The 14,652-nt window shown below is 46.1% G+C and overlaps 1 long non-coding RNA gene across 1 annotated transcript; it reads right to left on the bottom strand.

Moving 5' to 3' along the window:
• Positions 1–4,135: 4,135 nt before the first annotated feature.
• Positions 4,136–10,356, bottom strand: LOC138102872 (uncharacterized). Its single transcript, XR_011147591.1, has 3 exons — positions 8,191–10,356; positions 7,441–7,522; positions 4,136–6,987 (listed from the first exon to the last, which is right to left on the bottom strand). It is a non-coding gene; the product is annotated as an uncharacterized lncRNA (long non-coding RNA).
• Between the last annotated feature and the right edge of the window lie 4,296 nt (positions 10,357–14,652).

Raw genomic sequence — 14,652 nt, 5'->3', positions numbered from 1 at the left:
AATGGTGGTTTGGAGGACAGAACTTGGTGGCTCAAGGGAAATATCAAATTAGAAGAAAACCCCAAGAAATAGTGTTAGTAATTAAAGAGGTCCTGGAACAGCAAGATAATGGACAATACTGGTGTTGGGTTGCTTGAGATGATTGGTGGGCAACCGGGATAATTAGTGTTTATGTTGAAAGAACAAGGGTGACTCGGCAGGTACCAGAGGATGAAATCCGAACCAAACCAGAGAATCTGATTGTGGGTTTAATTAGGGATTTTGGGCAAACACAAAATGTATCAGCAATCACTGCATGTCTGCCTTTGCCCCATGCGGCAGGAGATCCTATACCATGGGGAATTATACCAGCTCCAGACATGCCTGCATCTAATCGAACAGTTACCTTAAGTTGTACCCAGGAGACTAGGATCCGAACTAAATTGGTTAATCGGACAAATGTGATAAGGAAACGCTGGAAAACCCCGGGGAACCGAGCAGATTGTTACAAGCTTCCCAATGCTGTATTTACCAAAATCGGAAGATTCCATGGAGTAGGATGGTGTGAATACGATGAGAGGCAAACGTTAGAAGTCCCGGCAACTGAACAATATTTTGAAATAATATGCCAGAATGTTACAAACACAACTACCATGGAGCAATGGCAGACAATCTGGGGACCTAGTTTGTTAGAAACCTATAGTTACATAGGAACAGTTCAATGGTATATTTATTGGAAGGGACGGAAAAATCAAACTTACTCAAAGACCTATCAAGGACAGGGTAGTTGGAGAAAAGATGCACCTGGAATGACCGATTGGAATTGCACTAAGGTCTTCACTTGTGACAGCCCAAGTGAGTCTGTGAGTCTACTGCCTGTAAAGGTACTTTTGAGATTTGGCTGTGAATGTAGGGGATATAACCACACGATAAAAGACAAAAATACAGAAGGAGAGTTAAACTGTAAAACTACATCAATCCGAGCTCCAGGAAATTTAGTTTGGGTAATGGGTCACGGACACTGGACCACTCATATGCCGGTAGATGGTCCAACTACACAAATTACTTTAGGAGTTCCAACTCTTTGTCCTTTTTGGAAATCGACAAAATTGACGGCCTCAGAAATACAAATGAGACATAAGCGAGATATAAGTCAGGAAATTGGAGACATAGGGTTAGAAGAAGGGGAAGATTGGCATGGACCTACTTCAGGAGTTAAATTTGGGTGGGTATTAGAATCTCTCTTTGCACCAATATCATCATATCGAAACAGGGAAATGTTGTACAAATTGTTGGGGCAAACAGAAAGGTTGGCGGCTGTGACCAAGAAGGGATTCAAGGACTTAAATCTGCAGTTACAAGCTACGTCTAGGATGACAATTCAAAATCGGATGGCTTTAGATATGATATTGTTGAAGGAGCATGGCATATGTGGATATCTGCATGGTAGAGATGATCACTGCTGCATTCACATCCCGAATGTTACACAGGAAGTAGAAAAGGATATAAGTCAATTAGAACAGATTGAAGGAAAGGTGAATAATATTCAGAAAGAGGCAGAACATAATTGGGTTGGAGAACTGTTCAGCTCCCTGGGAATTCGGATGTCCAGATGGATATCCTCAATTGTACAGTATGGAATCATGATTGTTATAATCATTTTAGTTGCCTTAATAGTATATAAGTGTCTTTTAGGAATGATTGTCAAGGAAGGTCAACACTCTCGGCGAATAATGAAGGCGATAATGCGAAGAGAAGTTCTGGCAGAACCAGCCACTCCACCTCCTGCTTATCGCGAAACGGCAACATGAATTGTTGAGCATCCTTGCGAACCCAGAAGAAGCTCGAAGGATGCTCAAAAGGGGGGACTTGTTACAAAAAGGATAGGATATTGGATTTTAGAAGTAGTAAGGCTAAGGCTCTGCTAGGCTGTAAGGCCTCAGGTGTAGAAATAGTTCTCTTGGGAAACAGGAATGGAATGTGCTGGGTGGGGAAGTTAGGAGTAGTGAATTAGCTGGGCATGGAGAACATGTCTAAAAGTAAATAGTTCTGGGTCGATATATGTTGCATGCAAGGGGGATTTCAGTGGTGGGAGTTCGATTGAGCATTATCTAAGACTAGACAACCATGAAGATATACGGCTTGGGGTATGATTATCAATTGTTAATGTTTTGTATGTGTGCCAATGTTTGAAACTGTATAAAGAGCTGAGTGAAACGATAGGTCTTTGGGAAGCCTGATTTGGGACACCAGTCCCCAGGTCCCCGGGCCCTGAATAAAGCACCGCATAAACTGACTCTCTGTTGGTTTGTGTTTGTGGTCGGTGGGCAACAATTTGATGTGGTAAAAAGACCCATTCAATAATTAGCAGAGGATCTGGCGCAGAAGGATCCCATTGGTAAATTAAGGCATATGGCTGTTTTGCTGGATTCAAAAGGATTAGGCAAAAAGGTAGTTCTGGGGCATATCGAGATGACTGCCTTTTCTGCAAAGCATCAGTGACCTTCTGCAGGGCCTCAGCAGCCTCTTGTGTCACTGTGCGGGGTGACAACAAATTAGGATCCCCTTTCAACAAGGCAAAAAGAGGGGCAAGTTCTGCATTTGAAATACCTAATAGAGGACTCAGTTACTAGTCCCTAATAATTTTTGTGCATAATGAAGTATAGAAATTTTTGGCTGTAATTTCAAGGCTTGAGGATGAATGGTCTGGGACCTGATGCACCAGCCCAAATATTGACAAGGGCGTTGCTTTTGAATTTTTTCTGGGGCTATACACAGTCCCGCTTGGTTTATAGCATCTGTGGTAAGGGCTAGGGCTTTCTTCATGAGTTGAGGGCACTCAGCTGCAATTAAAAGATTAGCCATGTGTCAGGAAAATTAATCCACAAACACCAGAGGTTTATGTCCAAAAAGGAGACAGAGGAGTCCTGTTACTTTATTCGAATAAAGGGAGAGGCCATGGGGCATTCCCCTGGGATCTCTCAAATTTTTGGAGGGTGCAGCCTCCTTTTTATCCTAATTTTCTGGCCGCATTTCCCTCTCTCTTTCCCCATTGGCTGAGGTACTCGAGAGGTACAGACTTCCTGGAATGCCTTATACCTAAGGTTCCCTTCTAATGTATAATCCCCCTTTATTTTTAGTTCTTATGGAATTTATGGTTTTCCCATTGTTTCTTTCATCTCTATATATCCAATTTCATTTATCAGCAGACCTACAGTTTGTTTGTAGAGACAAATCTCTTTCCATTCATCAATCAGTGGAACCCTTCTCATTGTTTCTTTTATCTCTCACTGCTAATTTAATCAACCAGCAGGCCCAGAGCTTGTTTGTAAAGACAAGTCTCTCATTCCTTTCACATGTAATGGTAAATCAACACATCTGGTACTTGTTGACTTACTGGACTCAAAACATGTGCTACAAATTGCTGACAAATAGTTGGGCTATTTTCCATTCCTTGGGGTAGTACTACCCAGTGAAATCTTTTCAAGGGGGCTTGCATGTTTGTGCTAGGTACCGAAAAGGCAAATTTAGGGGCATCAGCGGGATGGAAAGGAATAGTGAAAAACCAATCTTTTGAATCAATGACTGTCAAAGCCCAATTTCCTGGTATCATTGTGGGGGAAGGGAGTCCTGGCTGTAAAGCTCCCATATCCTCCATGGCATCATTAATTTTTCTCAAATTATGGAGTAAGAGCCACTTACCTGTTGTTTTTGTATTACAAAAATAGGAGAATTCCAGGGACTGGTGGAGGGAACAAAATGCCTTTTTTGTAATTGGTCTTCTACTAATTCTTCTAATGCATGCAGCTTCTTTTCAGGCAGGGACCATCGATCCACACAGATAGCTTTAGTCGTTTTCCATGTCAACTGTGGGGTGGGGGGCTCGCCACAATGGCCCCTGTTAAAAATCAGATTGCAATCTCAGACCAAGCTGAGAGAGATCTTGTCCCCATGATGCCTTTTCCTGGTCTTAAAATCAAGAATCTAACTTGGTTAGAAGGGAAAAAGGGGTTTTACCTCAGTATTTATTTAAGGATCCGTAGGTGCACCATGTCCAGGTGGAATGCGCCAAAAAGTACACTGCAATGCACACCCATGATATGTCGCTGCTGTCCGCAGGGACGGCAAGAAAAATGACACAGAATCCAAGTCCAGGATAAATTGGATTATTTAATTAATTACAGACTCGTTTATATAGCTTTGTTCGCAAGAGTGGTATAACATCATAAGGCGCTTGACCATCTACCTCCCAGAGTGATTGGCTGAATGCTACAACACAGATTTCAAAATATTTTTCCCAGTGTGGAAAACAAGACTGTGCATAACAAGTTTGCACCTGTGAGATAAAGTCTTGGTTTACAAAAACCTCTACACTGTTTTCAGCTAGCTTGCGTGAGAGACTTTTACAAGTGGCTGTAAAAATGGAAAAATTTCTCTGCCAGCTTTTTTAGCATCTACAATTCCCCCTTTTTGTTTTAAAGACCAAAAAGGTAGTGTTTGTAATCCTCTGCGGGATCCCTTGCAGCAAGGAGAACAAACACAGCATAAAGGATCCGTTTGATAATGGCTGTTACCAAACTAAATCCAAATCAGATACTAATTTAGAGTAGGCAGAGAGATTCTCTAGCAATGCCATGGGAAATACATCTAGCAAATCCAGCTATATGTCCAGTCATTAGTTTTGAATAGCCTTTAGGGCTCCACATCAGTTACTAATTCTGAATGGCCTTAAGGGCTCTAACATTCTGCATAACATTCTGACTCCATAACACAAGAAACTTGAAGTTCAGTCTCTGAAATTCAATCTCTGCTTGTAGAAGGACCAGGCTGATGGTTGACATCTTGGTCATCATCAGAGGGATCATTCGATGAATGATCTGCATTCTGGTCATCATTTGAAGGTTGCCTTGGAGGTTGCCTGTTCTGCTTCTGGTGCCGCAGGTCAGGGCGAACTCATCTTGCAGGTAGCCATCGTACCCCAGTATCTGTGGAAATGCAAGCATACCCACGACCCCAAGCAATGAGCTCACACACGCCTTCCCACTTCTTAGTGAGGAGGTCCCATACCCAGACTTTCGCTCGAGGCAGGTGTGTCTCGCCTGCAGACTGCAATGAGAGAAAATGATTCAAAATAACAGGATTGTTTGAATTTGGTGGCACTGTAAGATGATTAATTGTATATAACCCCTTTTCTAGTCTGCTCTGTGGGGTTTCTCCATGCATTCCCCCTTTTTGTTTCTCCAGAACACGCTTCAAAGTACCGTGAGCGGGCTCAACAATGGCTTGGCCAGTAGGAGAATGCGGAATACCCAAAGTATGATCTACACCCCATAGGTGCAAAAACTGCCACATCTTCTGAGACACATAGGCAGGGCCATTATCGGTTTTCACAGAAGAAGGTATGCCCAAAATCGCGAAAGTGAGTTTCCAGTGGGCGATGACATCGCGGCCTTTCTCCCCAGTATAAGCAGACGCCCACATAGCTGAGGAGGACGTGTCAATAGACACATGCACATACTTAAATCTGCCAAATTCAGGAATGTGTGTTACATCCGTCTGCCAAAACTGCAAGGCTTGTAGGCCTCTGGGGTTTACCCCCAATGGCAGAGGTGCAGCGAGTCCATGACAGTCAGCACAAGCACTGACAATGTCCCGAGCCTCAGTTAGTTTCTTCTGCAGGGTATGCACACTTTGATGGAAGAAATTGTGCGATGCTTTGGCTTGTGCAATTTTGTCAGGCTGAGGTGCTACCCATGCAGGTTAGCTAGCCTGTCATCCCTAGCATTGCCTTCTGTTATGAAACCTGGCAAATTAGTGTGGCTTCGAATATGCAAAATGCAATATGGATTCACTCGAGCTTGAATTGCGCTCTACAAGGCCTTCAATAGTGAAAACAGAGCTGCATTATTCACTTCCTTCAAAAGCGAACAATCTAAGCGCTGAGTTATGTCTGAAACGTAGGCAGAATCAGTGACCAAATTCAAAGGAACCTGAGAAAACCGCTGAAAAGCCATGGCCACAGCCCTCAGGTCAACCAGCTGGGCTGAGCCTGACTCGTGGCCTTTCAGCACCTGCCACTCAGATTCTTCCTTCCAGGTAACAATAGCTTTCCCAGTTTTCCCAGACCCATCTGTGAAGACGGTGGGCCCTTTCACTGGCACCGGACTATTTTTTGGTTGCAAGGTGAAGCTTGTAGATTTTGCCATTTGCAGTAATTTATGTCTGGGCAGATGGTAAGCAATCTGTCCCGAAAAGTTTTGCAGCACATTTTGCAAAGGAGCACTGTTCATTAAGGCTCCACTCAGAGTGTTCCTGCTGTATCGGAAGAACAATTGTTGCAGGATCCGCTGCCATTAATTGCAAACACCGATGATGTCATTTGATTATTAGACAAGCAATCAATTCAAACAATGTGGGTGCTGTCTTTTTTGGCTGATGTGGCAAGAAGACCCATTCCAGGATATGCAAAGGTTCAGGCCACTGTTTATTCCATTGGCCAATGATACCTGTAGGATGCAAATCTGGAGTGGTAATGAAAACAGTGATATCAATGGAGGGATCGACTTGATAAACCTGAAGAGCAGAAACAGCCTGCTGCACCTCCTCCAGCGCTCGTTGTGCTTCAGGAGTCAATTTCCGAGGTGAATTCAATGTGGGGTCCCCCTTTAAAATATTAAAAAGTGGAGAAAGCTGTGCTGTGGCAAGCCCTAAATACGGACTTAACCAATTGATGACACCCAGCAATTTCTGAGCATTATAAAAAGTCTTAATAGAATCCGAGAATTGCACCTCCTGATGTTGTATGGTCTGATCCAGAATTTTGAGTCCTAAGTATTTCCAAGAAGGTTGCTGTTGAACTTTCTCCGGAGCCACTTGCAATCCATAAGAATGCAGAGCAGCGAGCAGCAGAGGCCAAATCCTCAGCAGCTCATCCAGGGTGGATGCTGCCACCAGGATATCATCCATATAATGGTAGTGATGCCTTTAGAGGCCTCCTAGACACAGAGACTGGACAGGAGTAAAGGAATAAAATAGGTATTTATTTGAAAGGCCTTCAAAGGTACACCCTGGGAGCCACATGCTATTGCCAAAAATGGACTCCAAGATGGACAACAGGTCATGAGTTCTTCACACCTTTATAGGTTTGGTTCATTTGCATATCAGGGTTAATTCTCCAATTAAAGCTTCAGTTCATTGATGTAATTTCCCCTCCGCTTGCCCCCCTTAGATTATACTTTTTGGGCCTAGGACAGTCTGGGTGACCTTGGAGAGCAGGCCTGGAGAGGCTTTGTTATGTCTACCTAGCACAAGTGAGCAGAAATTAGCAAGCTACAAGAATCCTCAGAGTTACACTCTAAGCAGTAAAGAATCAGAAAAATATAAAAGTTAAAACCTAGGCATCAGTAGCAGTAGGCCTCAGGAAACTGCTCACGGACTCTGGACAAAACCTGAGCGACATACCATTGGCAGATAGTCGGGCTGTTCTTCATGCCCTGAAGTAGAACCTTCCATTGATACCTCTGCGCAGGTTCAGCATTGTTAACTGCAGGCACAGTAGAAGCAAATTTTGGCTTATCATTAGGATGTAAAGGAATAGTGAAAAGACAGTGCTTCAAATCAATGATCAGGATTTCCCACCCTGTTGGGATCATGGTGGGTGAGGGCATACCAGGTTGCAATGCCCCTATACTTTCCATCACTGCATTGACTTGTCAGAGATCCTGTAACAATCTCCATTTCCCTGATTTTTTCTTGATTACAGAAACAGGAGCGTTCCAGGGACTAGTAGAAGGCTCAAGATGTCCCTGCTGCAATTGTTCCTGGACTAACTGGCGAAGGGAGACTAATTTCTCTTTTGGTAGGGGCCACTGAGGAATCCAGATGGATTTGCGTACTAGGCACCGCAAAGGCAGCGTAGGATATACTGCACCCTTCAGCACAGTGGCCCCCATCAAAAATTTGTCCCAATCTGCACCCCCCAAGCTGCCAACACATCCCGCCCCCAGAGGTTAAGCAGAGCTGCAGTGATGTAGGGCTGAACTGTAGCTGTTTGCCCCTCTGCATTTTTCACCAGCACAGGTCACTCACTTAAGTAGCTTTTTGTGGTTCCTCCCAACCCTGCAATGGCTGACCCCGCAGGGGCCAGAGGCCATGTGGGAGGCCATGCAGAGAAGGAGATAATTGTCATGTCAGAGCCCGTGTCGATCAAACCTTGGAGCTGGATCTTGGGCGGCTGGGCATTTGGCAGGATTAGGGTACATGTCATCTGCGGCTTCTGGCTGGAGATGTCTGCAGTCCAGAAGACCTGCGGAAGCCCCATAGATCCAAAGCCACCATCTCCGCGACTGCGTTGTTCTGCCCTAGGAACACACGACTTAAAAGGCACAAGTTGAGCAATTAAAGTCTTTTCAGGAATAGTAACGGGGGGGGGTGGGTGTAGAAACCATAGCACAAATCTGGCCTGTAAAATCAGCATCAATAACTCCTGGGTGTACAAAGATTCCCTGAATGGTAACACTAGATCTACCCACAAGCAATGTGCTGAAGCCATGACCTAGGGGTCCATAAGCATCCAAGGGAACCTTATAAACATGACTGGAGTCTAAGACAACTGTTGATGCGGTGTACACATCCACCCCGGCTGATCCCTGGGTGCTGGCTGCAAGCTGGCAGAGTAGGCCTGTGTCGGAGGAGCCTGGGGAAACATTTGTAGCTGGGCGCAATTTCCCTGTGCGTCCCTCAGCCCATTTTTTCCCAGGCGTATCAGGGATCGATCATTGACATGGTAGATAGATTGACAGTAGTCTGAAGAATGATCTTTTGCATTGAGCAACTCCCCTGTTCTCCTTATTTTTCTTCTTTCGTTTAACCTGTTTCTGTTTTTCTTCAACCTTAGGTTCCTTTTTTGATCCACCAGAATTTAATTGAAGAGGTCTTAGAACTGCTGCTAAAGCAGATTTATGGTCTTCCGATCCTACCTTAGCACAGGCGTCAACTATTTGTGTTATTGTGGGTTCTCCAGGCAGAGCATCTATGATCCTTTTGCACTCATCATTAGCATTATCTCTTGCTAGCTGTCTGCACAACAGCTGCCTCATGGTCTCATCTTCAACCTGTTTTTCCAAGGCTGCAACAATCTTTTCCACAAAAGATAAAAAGTTCTCTTTCTGCCCCTGAGATATTTTCACATATCGTGTCTTAGGAGCAGCTGTATCTAAACTTTTAATCAGATCTGCCATGCCAACCTTCTGAATCTGTTCCAGGATTTGAGGATGCCAGGTAGCCTGAACATCAGGGTCCCAATAGTTATTAATTCCCATTAAAGCATCCACAGGAACTAGACGCTTGGGATCAGTTTGAGGCAATTGCATATTCCCAGCTACAGCCTTTTCAGCCATCCTTCTCCAATTGGCTTCAAAAAATGAATATTATATAGGTTGAAATAACATCTGACCTAAATGTTTAATATCAAATGGAGAAAGAAGGTCAGTATTCAGCACTCTAATAATCTGCATGACCTCAGGAGAACTTAATCCATACTGAGCAACCTTAGTTTGCAAATCCTGAATCACTTTCCAAGCAAAACACTCGTGTTTGTCAGTCTGACCAGAGTTAGGAAGGACTTTCTGCACAGGGAAAGCCTGGACAATTCCATCTGTATCATCACTACTTTGCTGCATTGTTACATCGCTTTGATCTGCCTGCCCACTACTCTGGGACAAGGTAGCAGGCCCCTCAGGCGCCGTTCGCCCGCCAGCATCCCAATTCTTTCTAGCAACTCCCAGTCCCCATCCTGCAATGCACACCTTTTAACCTCTTCCCAGAACTGTTTCGGATTTCTAGGATGGACAGTCACTTTACAGTCCGAGAGGGTCCAAGGACAATTGCGGACTCGGCGTGTTGCCCGCTGTTGGCTCCTGAGCGCCACCCTGGATTCCCGCCGCGGAGCAGGCGTTTCCATGGCCACGCTACTTACATCATCATCCAAGGGTGTGCTGGATTATCTCCTAGGAGACTGGCGTACCGACTCTGAGCCAGTGGGCGGAGTAGTGAGGTCAGCGGCTAGGGCTGCAGAGGGTGGAGCAGCGGAGACTGGAATGGCGTCTAAGGCAGCGGGGGGTGGAGCCGCAGGAGCTGAAGCAGCGTCGGTTGCCGTGGCTGTTAAGGCCGGAGCGACAGCGGCCATACCCGGCACCTGGAACGTTGCGGGTCAAATCGGCGCCGACTTTCGGGCGGGCGTGGATTTTCGCGCCCAGCTCCGCAGACGAGCCCAGCCCCAGCGGCGCGACTGGTTCCGGCGGCGCCGCCCATTCCTGCGGCCCTGCCGCCGGCCCCGCAGTCCGCCCCGCGGCCGGAACGGCCGGCGCCGCCCGCAGCTCCGTGGCCGCTGTCGCCGCCTCTGGCGGGGATCCAGCCGCTACAATCTGTTGCAACACTTCCTGCTGCGCAGCAAGCTGTTGCTTTCTCATGCAAAGCTGCCAAGATTTGTTCCCCGAGACAGTCAGATATCGGGGACCATGGCCGCTGCTGCTTCCTCCCCTGAGCCGAAAAATCCCCAACTGTTGGGACGTGTATGCTACCCAAGCGCCACAGGTCCCGGAGGGGAACAATAGGGCACGGAACACGCGGGCGACCAAGGTTGCTGCACCAAGCCCGGGTACAGGGCTGACGGCGCGGGCGCCGCTTGTGGTGCCAGCAGGGCCGATTGCGCAATCCCAGGCATCGACGCCGCGGTGGCAGCCGCCATGACCCTCCCCGCCCCTCCCACGGACAACAACGGCAGAGCCGCAGGGAGGGCAGATCCCACTGCGGTAACCAAAGTAGGGGCAAAAGACGGGAGGCACCCCGAACCTCCTGGCGGTGAGGGGTGGATATATTTCCGGGGGCAGGGGTAGAAACCCTTCGTCTTCCCCCGAGAGGGTATCGGGAGCTGGATGACCGAACTTCCCACGCTACTGGGGGTCCCGCCACCGTCAGAGAGCTCATCATCCCCATCCGAGCTAGGAAAGCCCCCAGTCTCAGATTCATCCCATCCTGGGTTGACTTTTCCGTCTCTGCCTTTTGTCCATTTTTGCATTACTTTGTGTAAAGTCCCCCAGGTACGTATCAAATCGGCTACCTCCGCGTCGCCAGCTGAAAATGCATAGATTAATGCATCCGCCAGTCCTCTCCAGGCGTCTGGATTCAAAACATTATCAAAGTCTGTAAAATATCCATGTCTGATAGACCAGGTAGATAACGCAGTGAGCTCCCCATCGCTTATATTAGCTCCTGCGATCTGTATCACAGACTTGAAGGCAGAAAATACCGTGCTTTCTTTTGAGGATTTATGCTCCATGTCTCCGTCTAGTTCCGTGCGGCCCTGGGGGGGGGGGGGGGGGGGGCAGTCGCGGTCTCGCACGTACCTTCTTAGAGGTTGCGGTTGCAGTACACGTCGGGTGGTCACCAGATGTCGCTGCTGTCCGCAGGGACGGCAAGAAAAATGACACAGAATCCAAGTCCAGGATAAATTGGATTATTTAATTAATTACAGACTCGTTTATATAGCTTTGTTCGCAAGAGTGGTATAACATCATAAGGCGCTTGACCATCTACCTCCCAGAGTGATTGGCTGAATGCTACAACACAGATTTCAAAATATTTTTCCCAGTGTGGAAAACAAGACTGTGCATAACAAGTTTGCACCTGTGAGATAAAGTCTTGGTTTACAAAAACTTCTACACTGTTTTCAGCTAGCTTGCGTGAGAGACTTTTACAAGTGGCTGTAAAAATGGGAAAATTTCTCTGCCAGCTTTTTTAGCATCTACAACGATAGATCGGGTATAACATTATAGGTCTTACTAATTAGCATATCTATCAAAGATTCCCCAATGAGAGGCTCGAGTGAGCCCCCCTCCCCTAGGAACCTTCCCCTGGATGGTCCTATCTCAGTTTACAAAATGTGTTCTGAAGAGGACCTTGGTGTCTGGGGCTTCTAAGATGTTTAGTCTCCTAACTTAACAAAATAAGAATGTAGGCTAAAAAACACTAAGAATACAAAAAGCTATAAAAGGTATATTAAAAGGGTATAAAAGAAAAGGCAAAAAATCTTCATGGCATCATTTCCCCCTTTTTATAGACTAACAAAACTCTACCTTGTCTAGTCTCTACCCGCAGAACCAGTTCACACAACCAGCTGCTCCACAGGCTATTACACAGATAATAACTACAATTACAGCTATTATAAATGCTTCTTTTACCCAGGCCCAATTTGGTAACCATGAAGTGAGGGTGTCAAAAATAGAATCAAATTTTAAGGTGTTACTTCTGGAAGCTACTTCATGTAGAATATGAGTTCCCTTCCAAATTTCATCCAAATAGTTCTTCATTCTCCCACTTTGGTCCACATAAGAAAAACAAGTGGTATTGACAGTAGCACATACACCTCCTTGTGTGGCAAGTATGAAATTGAGAGCTATCCTGTTTTGCCTAACTGCACGGGACAGACTGTCAACTTCCTCCTGTAAGGCTGAAATTGCATCTGCAGTATGCTGCTCAATACGTTCAATGACAGCCGAGATGTTTACAATTGCTCTCTCTAGTTCAACCACTTCATAAGAGGGTACGAGGGCTCTGATTATGCTATGAAAAAGTGTGGGACGTTCAATGAGGGGATTAAGAGATCTTTTTCTCCTCTCATGTGGTTTTTCAAGATGGTCAAATATTGTTATATTTGGGACCACAGCCCCAATGGCACAAGCCTGGTCTTTGTTCATGGGCATAACTTTCCAGGCCTTATCGCCACATATCCAATACAACCCTGTCCCAAATGGCTGAGCCAGTCTCCACCCTGTCAATTTCATCTTTGCCGCAATTCTTGGGTCTATTATTTCCCTGAAATGGGTCTTATGAAAATATGAAGGAAGAATGGCCTTTCCTGTGGCGTTTACAATCGCACAAGGAACTTTATAGTTTGCACGCTCTACCAGGCCACTCAGGGGTATGGGGGGCAGAAGGGTGCTATTAATTGGTTCCCACGTTTCAGTGCGGTTCTCTTCCATTAAAATGCCAATCAATGGCCAGTGACCCCTCCCATCCAGGTGTAGTAACTGGGTACAGATCCATCAATCGCTCTTATTAAGAATTTTGGACACATTTCGGACTACAGTCCTATGCAAATCATGGGGCGAACCCTGAACCATGGTTACCAGTTGGGCAAACAGAAAACATGTAAAAAACAGTTTAAACTGCATCTTTCTGATTTGTATCAGTCTCTGTCTTCTTGGTGGTTTCGGGAGCAGAAGCTTTCTTCACCCTGGAGTAGTGAATCCACAGTCCCTTGACAGCAACCTTGACCGCAGTGAGAGTGGTCAGCAAAACTTGGAACGGTCCCTTCCACTTGGCTTGCAAGGGGTCACTGTCCCACCACTTGATGTAGACTCAATCTCCAGGCTGGAAGGGATAAGCAGGTGTGTCCAATCCTATTGGTTTGGATAACACGATGAATCTCTGGAGCTTCTGCAAAGTGGAACTCAGAGCCATTAAATACTTCTGCAAATCATTTTTACCTCTCATATGAATTTCCCCTGGGATGTGTGGAACCTGGTATGGCCTGCCATATAATATTTCATAGGGACTGTTACAATCCTGTTTAAACCCAGAAAAGCAAAGAAAGCTAAGTCTCTGTGCATAAACTGGAAAGAACTTAGAAGGTTCTATGGGGAATTATAAGAGAGAATTGGATTGTGAGCTGTAAAATTTGCCTGCAGAGGCACATAGCAGCACAAAAGAGCACATGGCGGCACAGAGAGGCTTGTCTCTACTGGACCCTGGGGTGAGGAGGTGTCACACAGCAGACCTCTATATGGAGAGGAACCTGCCGGGAGCTGACAGACAGGTGAACAGCGAGTGATCACCCCATAAAAGGACATTGAGAAAGTGTGTTGCTGATGTGGCAACATGGGATCGGTCACATAGTGAAGATTACCATATAAGGAAATACTGTGCTTTAGAAAAATGTATAAAACCAACTCATTCTTTTGAATAAACAATTCAGATTCCCTGCCAGTCTGGGTCCATGATTCAATCACGGACAAATGGTGTCCCTGTGTGAGGAATTTATTATACGCCTAACTGTTCATCCATCGCTGAGCCCCGTGGGATTTGAAACGCTATTGAAAGAAGCAGGAAGGCTGGCCAGTGATTAATCCCTACAAGTTGTAGGCAAGCTACGGGGAACAATGGGGGATGGTATATCTCAGGAACAGAATGTCCCAGAGATGTTAAAATGGATTTTAAAGAAACATGGCAGGAAAGTTGAGTCTAGATATTTGAACAGACTCTTGTTCTGGGCAACAAACTGTGGCTCAACTTAAGATAGCACCAATATTTTTGATCCTCGGAGATGGGATGCCTTAGAAGCATTGTGGAACCGAGCTACACGCAGTGACGCAGCGCTGACAAAGCTTTTGTGTCTGTGGAAGACAGTGTGCAAGGCGCTCATAGGGCATGCGGCACCCAGAGACCAGACAAAGAAAGATGCTTGTGCCACCAAGGCAGCTGTGCCGAGCCCTTCTGTGCCCCCAGCGAGCGACTGTAAGTCTGTCTGGGCTGTGAGAGAAGAAGCAGAATATGGCCCCTTGTCCCCCAACCCGTTTGACCCTGGAGGGAAGCCGGACAGTACCATAGAAAAGC

This window comes from Aphelocoma coerulescens (genome assembly GCF_041296385.1).
Source record: "Aphelocoma coerulescens isolate FSJ_1873_10779 chromosome W unlocalized genomic scaffold, UR_Acoe_1.0 ChrW_unloc_scaf_3, whole genome shotgun sequence".
In the NCBI taxonomy this organism is placed as follows: Eukaryota; Metazoa; Chordata; class Aves; order Passeriformes; family Corvidae; genus Aphelocoma; species Aphelocoma coerulescens.
This window is presented reverse-complemented; position numbering and strand designations above follow the sequence as displayed.